This window comes from Amblyomma americanum, chromosome 1, assembly GCF_052857255.1.
Source record: "Amblyomma americanum isolate KBUSLIRL-KWMA chromosome 1, ASM5285725v1, whole genome shotgun sequence".
In the NCBI taxonomy this organism is placed as follows: Eukaryota; Metazoa; Arthropoda; class Arachnida; order Ixodida; family Ixodidae; genus Amblyomma; species Amblyomma americanum.
In genome coordinates, this window is record NC_135497.1 from 402175995 (window position 1) to 402190941 (window position 14947).

General features: G+C 50.9%; 1 protein-coding gene across 2 annotated transcripts in view; it reads right to left on the reverse strand.

The window, feature by feature from the left end:
• The window catches only part of LOC144115754 (uncharacterized), a 328928-nt gene that overhangs the window by 68567 nt on the left and 245414 nt on the right, over positions 1–14947 (reverse strand). The gene's annotated exons all lie outside the window — the stretch shown is intronic.

Below are 14947 nucleotides of genomic sequence, written 5' to 3' on the forward strand. Positions count from 1 at the left end.
CAGGGATGTCACCTATAGACACAATGTTGGAAAGTTTTGACTGTTGGACGCTTTCTTGGAGTTCCAGTAAGAGGTCTCCACTAGCCATTTTTGTAAACTTATAGCCATAGCCCAAGACACCCGTCAAACATTTTTCTACAATGAATAGGGGGATTATTCTAGGAGATTTATCAGTTTCCTCAATATGAATCACCTCAAACTTAGGGAAACTTTGTTTCTTTTTTTAATGAAATTCTGAGTTACATCGGTACTCCCTCTCTTGTTAGGGCGATCAGTTGCTGAGAGAACGTTAGCCATAGAATAAATGTGTTTTTTGGATACGATGCCAGCCACCCACCATGGAGCCCAACTTGGGGACGGGACAGGAACTTGCAAGCAAGTCCTGCCCACGCCAGCTGTACACCCCAACTATAACCCAATATGACGCAACTCAGGGTGGTTGGCCACACAAGGTTATCCCTCGCCGCCAGGAAAAAAGGAAGAAACTAGAAGTGAGTAGGAGACAGGAGACTTGTGAGAAAGGGGTAGGAAAGTGAAAGATAGAGGGGAGGATAGGAAAAGGAGACTGCCGATTTCCCCCGGTCGGGTCAGGCCGGAGGTGCCGTCTACAGGAAGCTGGGGCCGAAGTGGTGCGTTGCGTCCGCCGAGGGGCCTTAAAGGTCCAAACGCTCGGCATCGGCTCAACCACCAAGATCCCCTTTTCCCCGAACACGGCAATGCCACGCACGGCGAAGCGCGGGTGCTCGGCTCCGTGGTGATGCACTGTTCACCATCATCCCCTGCGAGAATGTCCTTGCTTGCGGATGCTCGGGAACCCGTGGTGTCACCACTCACCAATGCCTGCAAGCTGCAGACACCCCCCTGAGGGGCCCGGGATACTGTTTACACGTCCTGGCAACCTCGATTTTAGATGTTTTTAATTGTTGTCCTGCGAGCCTTAATTTTACCCTTGAACTACCTCAGCTTGAGTCACTGCAGTTTTTAGATATTCGTTTTTATTTCAATGACCCTGGGCACGTATGTATGCTGGACGTATGAGCTGCGTACCAAGATGTCTTTGCTTCCTTTTGTCTCAGCCCATTCAAAGCTAGTAAAAAGAGGGATAGCCATGTCACGCCTTCATGCAGCACTCTTGAAATCGTGTCATCACAAGTTCACTGCAGTTTTTAGATATTCGTTTTTATTTCAATGACCCTGGGCACGTATGCTGGACGTATGAGCTGCGTACCAAGATGTCTTTGCTTCCTTTTGTCTCGGCCCATTCAAAGCTAGTAAAAAGAGGGATAGCCATGTCACGCCTTCATGCAGCACTCTTGAAATCGTGTCATCACAAGACAAACGAAAGCTTCAGCACCCAAGTCAAGCGTCTAGAAAATTCTGGATACCCTCTTGACGTGATTGTCGCCGTGGCAGAAACGTTGACAAAAAAGAAAAAAAGACTTTCGCAAAGGCGCACAGAAGAGGAAAAGAAAAGAAGCGTCATTGTCACGCCGTACATGCCTCATGTGTCCCATAATCTCAAGAGAATTGGAGCAAAATTCGAAGTTGATGTCGTTATTAACGCGCCGTGCAGAATATCGATGCTTTGTCGCATGGTGACAGGCAAGGGCCAGAAGAAATATGGGCGCTGTAAAAATCATGCAGAACGTTTTGTTCTGTGCAACGAAGGTGAGAGAGAGAGAGAGCTCTTTATTGGAAGGCATAGAATTTAGCCTCGCTGGCATGCTACTCTGCGTGGCGATGAGAATGTGGGAGATAAATACTGACGGTAAGCATTGCGGGAGAGGTTAAATTAAAGAGAAAAAAAAAAGGAAGAAGGTGTTGTTTATAGTATCCCTCTGAGCTGTGGTCAAGTCTACATCGGTCAGACGGGCCGCTGTCTAAACGACCGATTAAGGGAGCATGATGATTCCCTAGGTAACGGTTACGGCTCGAATCTATCGCCTCATTGTAAGGACTGCAAATGCCACCCTCTGCTGACAAACACTTCGATAATCGGTCGGCACGAAGGAAGGCTCGAACGTGAGCTGTTTCAAGTGGTAAAAATCGCTCAGAGTGGCAGATGTCTCAGCACGCCCTCAGTACTTGTGACCCAGAAAGAGCAGCATTTTCTGATTTCTTAACAATCTGTTATGTATTCATTGTCTCCACCCTTCCCACAACTCTTGCCCTTTAAGTTTATTTTCACCATTCTTACGAATGAGGCTTTGCGCATGCGTGACGGCTCCTGTACGGTACTGCGTACTTCAATAAATGTTTCGAAAGTTTGCACTCGTCCCATACACTTCTCTGCTGTGTCCTTGTGTCTTCGCGCTACCAACACATCATGATGACCTACCAACAGGCTCGAATTTCTGCTCTATTAGAATGTTCAGTCACAACTGACCATACTCGTGGCAACGATAACCTAACTGTGTCTGAGCAGTATAATCAAGTATGCAATCACTGCAATAAAGTGATGTGGGGCATGCTCCGGTGTGCAAGCACCGCCAGCCAAGTGCACACCTCACCCCGTGGATGCAGCTTGTTTTTCTCTTTTCCATGAGAGAATGAGGAGCTCGTCGGGTCGTCTGGAGGTGTCGCCATCTCATGTCACGTCTGTCATGGCAAGCATACCTGAGACGTGAAATGACTTGCAATGACTGAACAAGCGAGACATCACATATAACGTGACATCACTGTGATGATGTGGATTATGCCACTGTGTGGTTCCAGGAGGACAAAAAAAAGGGTGGCCGCGTGCGCTGCGAGCCGGTGTACATGCAGGATCGAATGTCAGAGCTAGGCTTCGAGATAGTCGTGGCAGCATGTCGCTGAGTGGCAGGATGTTCTTTTTGGAGCTCGGCATTCTCCCCAAGGCCAGCTAGGCTGCACCGGTCGGGTACCGAGGTTCAGGGTCTGGCTGCCCGCACAGCACCACAGTACCCTGCTGCAGACTCATGCCTGCTTTTCCATGGCCAGGCAGCCTACCAACAAGCACCTGCCTGCTGATGCCAGCTTACCAGCAGCCAGGCGGCCCACAGACGCACTCCTCCCTGCTGATGCAGGTCTGCCGTTGGCCAGGCTGTTTCTGCCACCTGCCTACCTGCTGATACCGGCCTCCTGGTATGCAGGACGTTACCACGAGCTGATTGCCTGTGGATACCTTCCCCGGTGACCAGTTGTCGCCGACAACCAACGTCGACAGTCATCTACCTGCAGCACATGGTGGCAGCACAACGGAGCAGCACGCACCGGAACCTACAGTAGGACATTGGTGTTCCTCTTGTCGAACCCCTCTAGGCTCCTTTAAGTGCCCTGTAGTGTATGTGTGTGTGTGTTAGCGTGCTAGTGGGCTAGATATGCCGAATTTTGTCCCCGCTGCTGAAGAAAAACAGTGCTTCGATGCTGAATGCGACCTGTTTATTGCCCAGAGCTCCTGAACGGACCTGGACCCTTAACTACATCACAATATGGTGAGCCTGCCAGGATTCGTCAGCGAGAGGGCCGAGTAAGAGCCCCATATTCACGCAAAGCACTAAGCTTGAGCGACGATGGACCTAGAGCATTTAGCCACGTAGGGCGCGCAACTGGGTTTCTCGGGTGCTGAGCTGAGGGAGTGGGTAGACAATGAACGTGTAGCGCAGAGGGCAGAGCAGGCTGCAGAAAGAGAGGAAAGTCAGGCAGCCACTGCGAGAGAGAAAGAGATTCTGGAATTGAAACTCAGATTCCAAGAAGAAACTTGCAGTAATGAGACTGATCATGTCGAAACCTTTCCAGCATCAAATCATGACATTTCTCTCAACCCACAAAAACTGTTACAGTTGTTCGATCAGCGGCGCGATGATTTGCATACATACGTTCAGCGTTTTGAGCCTGCAGCAATGGGACAGGACTGGACTCAAGATAAATGGGCTTTGGCCTGTAAGCATGTGCCTCACAGGCGAGGCGTGAACTGTGATCGGTCGAATGACTGCCACTGAGTCGGCAGATTATCAAAAAATAAAGAAGGCGTTCCAGCAGCGATTTAGATTCACTGCTCAGGGTTAAAATGGCAAATTTCGGAGGGATCGAGCTCAGGATGGTGAGACAGGGAAACAGTTAGCAGCCAGGCTTTCTGGTTACTTCGACCACCGGATTGAAACAGCAAATGTTACCAAGACATTCGAAGACCTGCGCAACCATATGATTTCTGAGCAGTTCCTCCGATGTTGCCATCCGAAGCTCGTTATCTTCTTGAAGGAGCGAGAGTGCAAGACACTTGATGGGCTGGCCGACACAGCTGATTGCTTCCAGGAAGCGCACAACTTTTCTAATCCCAGCAAAGTCCCTGATGTAGCGAAAGAACCCAGTAAGGCCTCTGTCGACCCACTGAAGAAGGCACAATTAAGGTGTGCATGCTAAGCAATCGTCCGGGGCATCGGGCTTCCGACTGTCACAGCTCCACTAAAGAGGTACCCAGGTGCAATTCTTGCGGCAAGATCGGGCACCGGACGGAGAATTGCAGAAGTCGGCACCCGAAGAAAGAGCAGAGTGCCGCTTCCCGTCTTACTCGTGCTCTCCCACCTGCCCCGCCTGCCAGCACTAAACAGCCAAAACATGTAAAACAAAAGGCTCCGTTCCTAGTGGTCATGACCAAAACATGGGGAACGTGCATCAGCCTACAACGGGTAGGATGCATGGTGCGGAATGATTAGCGACGACAAAACTCGTTCGCGTTCTTCAAGACAAGGGCAGTAATGCTGTCGTTATCCGCCGGAGTTTGGTTCCAAAGAACTACGTGACAGGACGCACAGGGACACAATATCTCCTTCACGGTACCGTCGCCCAAATAGCCGAGGCAAGAGTGCAAGTGCATACGCAATACTGCTCTGGAGAGGTGACAGCACTTTGCATGAAATGCCCCTTGTACGACCCCGTGCTCGGAAACATCCCAGGTGTCAGGGAACCACACGACCCGAACCCAGGCTGGATGAACCCACGTATTAGCATGACGCGGCACCAGTTCCTCAGGAACACCTAATGCCGGGAAAATCGGAGCGTTGTGTTAACGCCGTGGCCAAGACACAAGAGGACACGTTATCCCCGTTGCACGTGCCACGAATCCAGTGCTGTTAGCTGAAAATACCAGTTAGCTGAAGAGCAGCGGAAGGGTGCAACACTCAAACAGCTCTTCCCTAAAATCAGTAAGGAGTTTATATCCAGTAAGGGTCATAAATACTTCTTCTGTGAAGAACGAAATTTTCTTTACCGGCATTATTCCATGTCGACTGGCAGGAATTTCGAAGAGGTTGTTGTACCCCTTGCGTTCAGGTCGCAAGTTCTACACAGAGCCCATGAAAGCATTATGGCCGGGCACCAAAAAATACGACAAACGACCGATCGTGTACCAGAGGATTTTTATTGGCCCCACCTACACGGAGATGTCGCCCGATTCGTTAAGTCGTGTCATAAATGCCAAAGAACAACACCAAAGGGCAAGGTTGGCATTGCACCACTCGGCAACATGCCACTGATCACTACTCCTTTCGAGCGTGTTGCCATCGAACTCATCGGGCCTTTCTCACCCAAGTCCGATAAAGGCAACTGATATATGCTCACGCTGATGGATTTTTTTACACGTTATCCTGACGCCGTCGCGCTTCCTGCCATGTGCACGTTGCGGAAGCGCTAGCCGAAAAGTTTTCCCGCATTGGTATCCAAAAGGAAATTGTGACTGAGCATGGGGCCATGTTTACCTCCGACCTCATGAAGGAAGTCAGCTGACTTCTCTCCATCAAGCTGCTCAAGAAGTCACCTTATCACGTGATGGCGAATGGCCTCGTGGAGAAATTTAATGGAACTTTGAAGACAATGCTTAAGAGAATGTGCCAAGAAAAGCCTCGGTCATGGGATAGGTATTTGGCACTGTTGCTCTTCACTTACCGTTGTTACGTCTCGCCTACAGCGCGCGGTATAGCCGGCGCGGATGCACCGGATGCCGCGGCTTCGTTCATCGCTGCCGCAACGCCTCCCGCCAAGCGCGTCCAGGCAGGTTTCAGTGCCACGTGTCGTCGTGCGTGCGTGTGTGTGTGTGTGCATGTTTTGCCCACGCTTGTCAAAGCGCGGCAGCCGGGGAGAGAAGCTCCCCAACTGGGAGGCGAGGAGGTCTGACCGGCGCCTGCCCGGCGGACGCGCACGTCACGCCTGAACATGTTCAAGCGTCGCCGTATCGGATGACTCTTCCCAAGCCGTTCCCTCTTGCCCTCGACTCCGAGCGTATAAAACGCCGCTGCCCCGGACGCCGAGAGGGACTTCGATTCCTTCCTTCGAGTAACGTGGTCGCCCTGACCGGCTGCTCTTTTGCGATGCCAGAATAAACAAGTTGTTCTGTTGCCAGTCGACTCATCCTTTGCCGGCACCTTCGGATGTTTCCAGCTTTGCCCCAGGCCGCCAGGCCAACGCTACCCTTGGGGCTTGCAACCCAAATGCAACAACTGGTTGCCAGCGGTGGGATCCCGACAACGGAGGCCAGCAGCGAAGATATGCGGTCAACTGTATGCTGAGCAGCACAACGACCATCCGGGAGCAGTGCAACGAGCCCTGTGTGATGACTGGTTGCCTGCAGCGGAACGACTGCGCTGAATTCTTGGCTGCGAGGTTTGGTGAGTGCGGGACTTTCTTCTTCTGAGTTTTGCCAGGCTTTTGTTAGTGTCAGAAACAGAGCTGGTAATTGTGTTGTCGTTGCTGCCGGGTTAGTTTGCGGCAAGACAATAGTAGGCAGTAGAGAAAGCAGCATTCGGAGCAGCCATGGATTTGAAGTCGTTGCGCAAACCGAAATTGCTGGAGCTTGCAAGAGAGTTGGGTCTGGATATCTCAGACAAACTCAGAAAACCAGAACTGCTAAGGGCTATTCTTGAGTTGGAGGCTGAGGATGACGAGCTGTCGGAATGCCTTGAGACCATTGAGGAGAGGGAGCAAAAAGAGGAGCGCGAACGTAAAGAGCAAAAAGACGAGCGCGACCGTCAACACGCTTTGGAAATGAAGCGTCTCGAGGTAGAGATGGAACGCGCTCGTAATGGAAGTCAGGCACACGGTGCAGGAGAACGGGTATCGTTCAAAATGACTGACCTGATGCGGCCGTTTAAGCTTGGAGAGGACATTGGTTTGTTCCTGGTTAACTTTGAGCGAACGTGCGAGAAGCAGGGGTTCTCTCGGGAAACGTGGCCACAGCGCTTGCTCACTTTGTTACCCGGCGAGGCGGCCGACGTAGTCGCTCGCTTGAAGAGAGAGGAGGCAGAGGATTTCGACCAAGTGAAATTGAGTCTGCTAAAAAAGTACAGGCTGTCAGCGGAGGCGTTCCGTCGGAAGTTTCGGGAAAATGAAAAAGGCAGAAATGAGTCATATACAGAGTTTGCCTACAGGCTTATGTCAAACATGCAGGAGTGGCTCAAAGAAGAGAAAGCGTTTGGTGACCACGAGAAAATTATGCAGTGTTTCGGGCTAGAACAGTTTTATAGTCGGTTACCTGAGAACGTGCGGTACTGGGTCTTGGATAGGCCAGACGTTAGTACAGTGGCTAAAGCCGCCGAGCTAGCCGAGGAGTTTGTGACGCGTCGGGCTCGCGGAGCTAAGGACGGTCAAAAGGGTGAATTTGGCTCCAAGTCTGAGAGGCCGAAGTTCACACCCATGAGAGCAAGGGGGGACACGCGTAGTGCGGATGCGAGTGAAAGCAGTCCGACCGAACGTAAGGAGACGGCGGCAGCCGAAGCCGAACGCAGAAAGCGGTTCGAGGCGAGGCAAGCGCGCGTGTGTTATACGTGCCAGAAGCCGGGTCACTTTTCGGCGCAGTGTCCAGAAACAAAAAGAGAAGTCGTGTGTTTGTCATTATGTAGCACTGACGAGAACATGAAGCTTCTCGAGCCTTACATGCGAGACTTCCTCGTGAACGGGAAAGAGTGCCGAGTGCTTCGTGATTCCGCAGCTACAATGGATGTAGTTCACTCCTCTTACGTAGAACCCGATATGTTCACGGGCGAGTGCGCATGGATCAAGCAAGCCGTGGAAGCTCATAGCGTGTGTCTGCCCGTAGCAAAAGTGCTTATTGAAGGACCTTTCGGAGCACTTGAGACGGAGGCCGTAGTGTCATCTAGGCTGCCCCCCCAGTACCCGTACCTATTTTCGAACAGGTCCGATCACCTCCTGCGCGAGAAGGGTCTTTTGTTTGGTGAGGCTAGCGTTCAGGCCTTAACCAGATCGAGAGTTCGGGAGCTCGCTGCAAAGGCGGTAGTTGCGGGGCCGACGTTGTCGAACAATGAGAAAGGGTCGGAGGCGCAGCAAGCTGATACTCAGAGCACGTCCGAACTGAATAAAATTGAGCCTGTAGCGTTGAAGGCACCAGGTACTGGAGAGGAAATGCCCGACACGGGAAAGTTAGAAGAGCTTCCAGTCGAGCTTCCGGGACTAGGCTCAGTGATGAACAGGGAAGACACTGATCAGGTCATTAGTGACTTAATCATTAAAGCACCGCTGTCGCCTGAGCAGAAAACCGAACTACACCAACTCTTACAAGAGTTTCAAGGTCAGTTCTCTGAGAGGCCTGGTAGGACTTCTGTCCTTACTCATGATATAGAACTTACCTCCCCAGAGCCAGTACGATCCAAGGCGTACCGGGTGTCACCCCGCCAGCGCGATATTATGGAGGCTGAGGTAAAGAAAATGCTACAGCTCGGTGTTATTGAGGCGGGTGAGAGTGATTATACCTCCCCTTTGATTTTAGTTGAGGTACCGGGCAAGGAACCTCGTCCTTGCGTCGACTACCGCAGGCTTAATTCCATCACTAAGGATCAAATTTATCCGATCCCTAACATCGAGGAGCGCCTTGAGAAAGTTAGTAGCGCTCAGTTTATTTCCACCCTAGATCTTGTCAGGGGTTATTGGCAGGTTCCACTTACAGAAGAGGCTAGTAGGTATGCGGCGTTCATTTCACCAATGGGAACATTCCGTCCTAAAGTTTTGAGTTTTGGTTTGAAGAACGCGCCATACTGCTTTTCAAGCCTCATGGACAAAGTGTTGCGGGGACAGGAAGAATTCGCTTTACCGTATTTAGACGACGTAGCGATATTCTCCGCCTCCTGGTCTGAGCATATGGCACACTTGCGGGCAGTGCTAACCCGCCTGCGCGAAGCGGGCTTGACAGTCAAGGCTCCTAAGTGCCAATTAGCACAGGCCGAGGTTGTCTACCTCGGTCACGTGATTGGACAGGGTCGTCGCCGCCCCTCTGAAATAAAGGTGGCCGCTGTGCGAGACTTCCCGCAACCGCGCACGAAGACCGATATTCGGTCGTTCTTAGGTGTCGCCGGCTACTATCAGAGGTACATCCCCAGGTACTCCGATATCGCGGCTCCCCTGACGGATGCTCTAAGAAAAACAGAGCCCCAAACAGTCGTCTGGAGCGAGACAAAGGAAAGAGCTTTTAGCGCCTTAAAGAGCGCCCTAACAAGCCAGCCTGTGCTACGATCGCCAGACTACACAAAAGGGTTCGTTGTTCAGTGCGATGCTAGTGAGCGAGGCATGGGCGTTGTACTGTGCCAAAGGGACAATGGAGAAGTGGAACACCCCGTCCTGTATGCTAGTCGTAAGCTGACCTGTCGTGAGCAGGCGTACAGCGCCACCGAGAAAGAGTGTGCGTGTCTCGTGTGGGCCGTTCAGAAATTGTCTTGCTACCTAGCCGGCTCGAGGTTTATCATTGAGACGGATCACTGCCCTCTCCAATGGCTGCAGACCATATCTCCCAAAAATGGCCGCCTCCTGCGCTGGAGCCTCGCTTTGCAACAATATTCCTTTGAGGTGCGTTACAAAAAGGGGAGTCTCAACGGTAACGCCGATGGCTTAAGTCGAAGCCCCTAACGTAGGAATCCGCCTCACAGTTGTTGGTTACTGATGTTTTCTTCCTGAGGCAGGATTTTTAACATATTGCTTTTGTTTAGTGTTTCAAAGTGATTATGTGCTTTCTAGTGCAATTTTCCAATTTGTGGACGCGTTCTGAGTGCTGCTTGACTACTGTATGGAACTAGGCAGTAGTATAAAAGGGGAAAGAGCCTGGCAGAGCTTAGTGAGGGTTGTCTCGTGCTTGCTGACTGAGCGGTTGCGTTTCGGCGTAGTTCTAACACTTGCTGGAAACGAGCACAAAAATGGCAACTCTCCCGAAGTGACTTTGCAGTGTCCTATGTGATCCTGAACCTGAGAACGAGGCCTTCTCTGTGCGCTGCGCTCAAGCAACGTCGAGGGACGACCGGTTTCGTTTACGAGCATCATCGAGCGACATCCCTCTGGACAGCGGATGCAGTCCCCTGACCATCGGGATCTCCTTCTCCCGGCGGGGCGGTCTGTTACGTCTCGCCTACAGCGCGCGGTATAGCCGGCGCGGATGCACCGGATGCCGCGGCTTCGTTCATCGCTGCCGCAACGCCTCCCGCCAAGCGCGTCCAGGCAGGTTTCAGTGCCACGTGTCGTCGTGCGTGCGTGCGTGTGTGTGTGCATGTTTTGCCCACGCTTGTCAAAGCGCGGCAGCCGGGGAGAGAAGCTCCCCAACTGGGAGGCGAGGAGGTCTGACCGGCGCCTGCCCGGCGGACGCGCACGTCACGCCTGAACATGTTCAAGCGTCGCCGTATCGGATGACTCTTCCCAAGCCGTTCCCTCTTGCCCTCGACTCCGAGCGTATAAAACGCCGCTGCCCCGGACGCCGAGAGGGACTTCGATTCCTTCCTTCGAGTAACGTGGTCGCCCTGACCGGCTGCTCTTTTGCGATGCCAGAATAAACAAGTTGTTCTGTTGCCAGTCGACTCATCCTTTGCCGGCACCTTCGGATGTTTCCAGCTTTGCCCCAGGCCGCCAGGCCAACGCTACCCTTGGGGCTTGCAACCCAAATGCAACACCGTGAAGTTCCACAGGTTAGTCTTGGGTTTTCCCCGTTCCAATTGATCTATAGATGCCATGTGCGAGGGCCACTGACAGTACTCAAGGAGCTCTGGACAAATCAGATTATCGATGGAGAAAGTTGCTCAACGTACACCTATCTCATCAACCTCAGAAACCGCCTGGAAGACACATGGAAACTTGCTCATGAGAAACTGCAGAAAGCAAGCCAGAAGCAGAAAATATACTACGACGGGGAGAGTCACCCCAAAAGGTTAAGCCCGGGCACAATGTTCTGATTTTTCTGCCCACAGACTCCAACAAGCTGTTCATGCAGTGGAAAGGTCCATACGATGCCCCTAAACGCAAAAACGACGTGGATTACCTTGTGGAGCTGGGGCAAAAGAGCAAAGTTTTTCACATAAATATGCTTAAGGAGTACAAAGAGCACAATCCTTTGGTGATACAGCAAGTATCGACCGCATCCGAAACCGACCAGCCAGGGGCTACTAATTCGAAATAACTGCTGTGAATACCGACATCTTCGAATTACGGAGGTTTTGCCCCACTGAAATGCACAAGGCTGTGCAGGAACCCCAGCATCAGTTCGAATTAACCGTCAGTTCAAATTAATCGAGTCCGAATTACCGAGCTGTACTACACCTCAGAGAACAGTGAAAAAAAAAGCTCATGCGACATTTGTAGCTTGGTTACAAATATAATGCGAAGTGCTTCCTGAAACAGACAATTTGAAGGGGCCATGACATGGTCGTTCTTCATATTGCAGTTTTGTGCTTCAGTAACTAATACAAGAGCTTATGATTCAGTTTCCGAAATTTGGCTGCCCTGGAAGCACTCTATATTCCGAAAAATGCAATCGAAACTGAGAACGGGAAACTCCTCCCACCGGCAGCGACCGCCATATTGAATGCTATCGCGACGTCACCAGGCCATACACAGAGCAACGTCGTCTGCTCTCGTCGCTGCAATGTGCGCAGCCAGGTGTCTTGCCCCCATAATTCCGCGGGTGATCGAAGTAGCAATTCTCCCCCACATATGAGTGACTGGCGCCGCAAAAGCGTTAATAATAGTAACGCAGTTATTCTCCGGTATAGGTATAGGTTCCGGTTACACTAGGCCGATGGGACGGCAATCGGCGGTCAGTTGGCTGGTCGGTATGAAAAATGCCATCACTGATGCACTGGTCTGTCAAGCTAGACCAACGACAATGCCAGCACGATCAACGACCCCGTATCGCAGTAGTGTAAAAAGTGAACTTAGTGGGAACCGGAATAGCGGACTAGTTGGTATGACATTCTAAAAACTTAAGAATTTTAAAACTTAATCAACCTGATGCTAGCCACGGCTACATACGCGATGTGCATGCACCAGCGAAGAGGTGCTTTCATTCGGTGCCTGCGCATAGAACCTATCGGCGAGGCAATTGAGCGACACGGGCAGAAAACGCCGCACAACGGTGCCCCTCGTCGCCGTCGCCTGGGCTTGCGCAGCCGAGCGAAAGCTGCACTCCCGGTGAATAGACGGCCCGAAAAACTGCGCTTGTGTACCTTACCGTTATCGAAAAAAGCGAAACGAGCGGCCGCACTTCATATCTTCACACTGTCTAACTAATCAGCGGGGAACACTTGCCAGATGCTTGAATTTCAGCTAGGATGGCGGACCACTGGCCCCTGTCGTGACGAGGCCTAGCGAGTGCGATTCGTGTGTGCGATTTCGGTGATTGCGGACAGCGAATTCGCAAGTTTTAGAGCCTGAAAATAGCTGTAGAGAGTAGTTTTGGCCAGAGTGCCCTCAAAGCGAACTCTACCTACATCGCAGGGCACGAGTACAATAAGGGGAAAGCGCAGATATGTGACCCGGTCTGCACAGCATGTGCTGAAGGCAGCCGGGAGCAGCCATCAGCGTCAACTGTGGACAACAAATCTCGTTGTTTTCATTAATTCAAGTAATTCCCGAACGTATCTTTAGCTAGAGTGCTTCAATATCAAATACTGATGACATAAGAGGAAGCAGATACAATTAGCGGGAAGCGCCAGATACGCGAAGCGTTTCTCGTGCAGGCGATATAGCATCAGCGGCAGTTCTTGCAGTGATATCATAGTGTGTAAATGAATAAAACTACAATTTGTGAGCAATACTACGTAATATTTAAGATAAGGAGAGCCCACCTGACGTTTTATCCCAAGCAAACGAGCAGTACTGTTGGCGCATAGCTATGTAAACAACCCCTGCGCGGGGCTGCAGTTGTCGTGATCGTCGCATTCCTAGGTCACAATGTGCACGCACAGTAAACGCTAAATGATGTACTATTTTTTTCAAGCACTCAATTAGCATTCGAGTCGCGTAGGGTTTTGCAAGCGGCTTGGTTCCTGCAAAACGGTTCTACGAGCCGAAGGGGATGCATGTTCAACTTACAAATGCACACACACCACGGGGAAGTCGTCTCATTCGGCACTTTTCTCTGCTCCTTTCGTGCCTCAAGGTTATTCTAGTGCCACCTTGTGATAACTTGTTTAATTATCGAACCGATGAATAGCAGACAAGAAATTGGTAGCCAGCTACAAAGCGCCGCGGCTTTCACGGTGCACATCGGCAAAGGCATGCACAGCACGTGCCGCTTTTCACATACGGGAGCACTTGATTGCGCAAAAGGGACCATACTCATAACATAAAACTAACATGTTTCACAGCGTAAATAATAAAGCAGGGGTGCATCGATTTCTGTTTCCTCAACAATCACATGTCGGGCGCCACGAGCAAGTCCGCTTTCTTAAGGATCACTCAGCTCGCGTACTACGCTGAAGGCTTCTGAAAAGAAAACACGGAAAATACATTTTATTTCGATAAGCTAAAAAAGGATAACTTTTCGAGTGACCGCCGTCTACGGTGTGCATGCAAGCACCTCAACAGCGCGCAGCAAACAACGCGGGGCGGGTATGCCCCTCTGACGTCAGTGATCAGAGGTTGCCAGACCAGCAAGCAGTTCGCAGAAGAAACGGAGAAAATTCGTTTTAAAAACGTTTACCGCACAGAATCAACTGAAACTTGGGGGAATTTTATTTTAACAATTTGAGAATTAAATGCGATAGACAGGGTATGCGTGAAGATAGGCTGTCACGGCTCCTTTAAGGAAACATTTGGTGTTATAATGTATGAATATGGCAACACTGTTTTGACAGGCGCCAATGTCGTGACTCTTCCCATACAAGCCGCCGCGGTGGCTGAGTGGTTATGGCGCTCGGCTGCTGGCCCAAAAGACGCGGGTTCGATGCCGGCTGCGGCGGTCGAATTTCGATGAAGGCGAAATTCTAGAGGCCCGTGTGCTGTGCGATGTCAGTGCACGTTAAAGAACCCCAGGTGGTAGAAATTTCCGGAGCCCTTCACTATGGCGTCTCTCATAGCCTGAGTCGCTTTGGGACGTTAAACCCCCATAAACTAATCCAAACCATCTTCCCATACAAGCGTGTGGGCATGTTAACACCAGAGCCACGGCATTTGAAGCACTAGCTGGTTTGAGCAGATGGGGGAGCAAGCATGTCAAGACATAGACAGAACTTCATTCATTACCAGGTTTTACCTTTCAAGAGAACTCAGACAATTAAATTCATCAAATTTCTATCACTCCATTACTTCTGCTGATGTCCACAAACACAATACAATCAAAAAATAAAATGTTACCACTAACACACAATTTTGCAAAAAATGTAAAATGCATGAATTTTGGAAGAAACACTAAAAATATATGGGGTTTTAAGTATCCCACACAAATTGCTAGAACCACATTTCATCGAAAAGGAAGGCATCATATTGCCGCACACAAGAGCTCGCACAGCGCGCAGAGGAAGCTCGCCAACTAGCGCGTGTGCGCACCAGACCTCAGCGGAGTATGATGCACGACGCTACAATCTTCGCCACAGACGTGTCATATATGAACCTGGCGACAAGGGGTGGGTCTGGACGCCTATTCGCCGCCGTGGGCTCTCCGAAAAACGATTACGGCGATACTTCGGGCCCTATGTTGTGCTGAGACGTTTAACCGACGTAACGTATG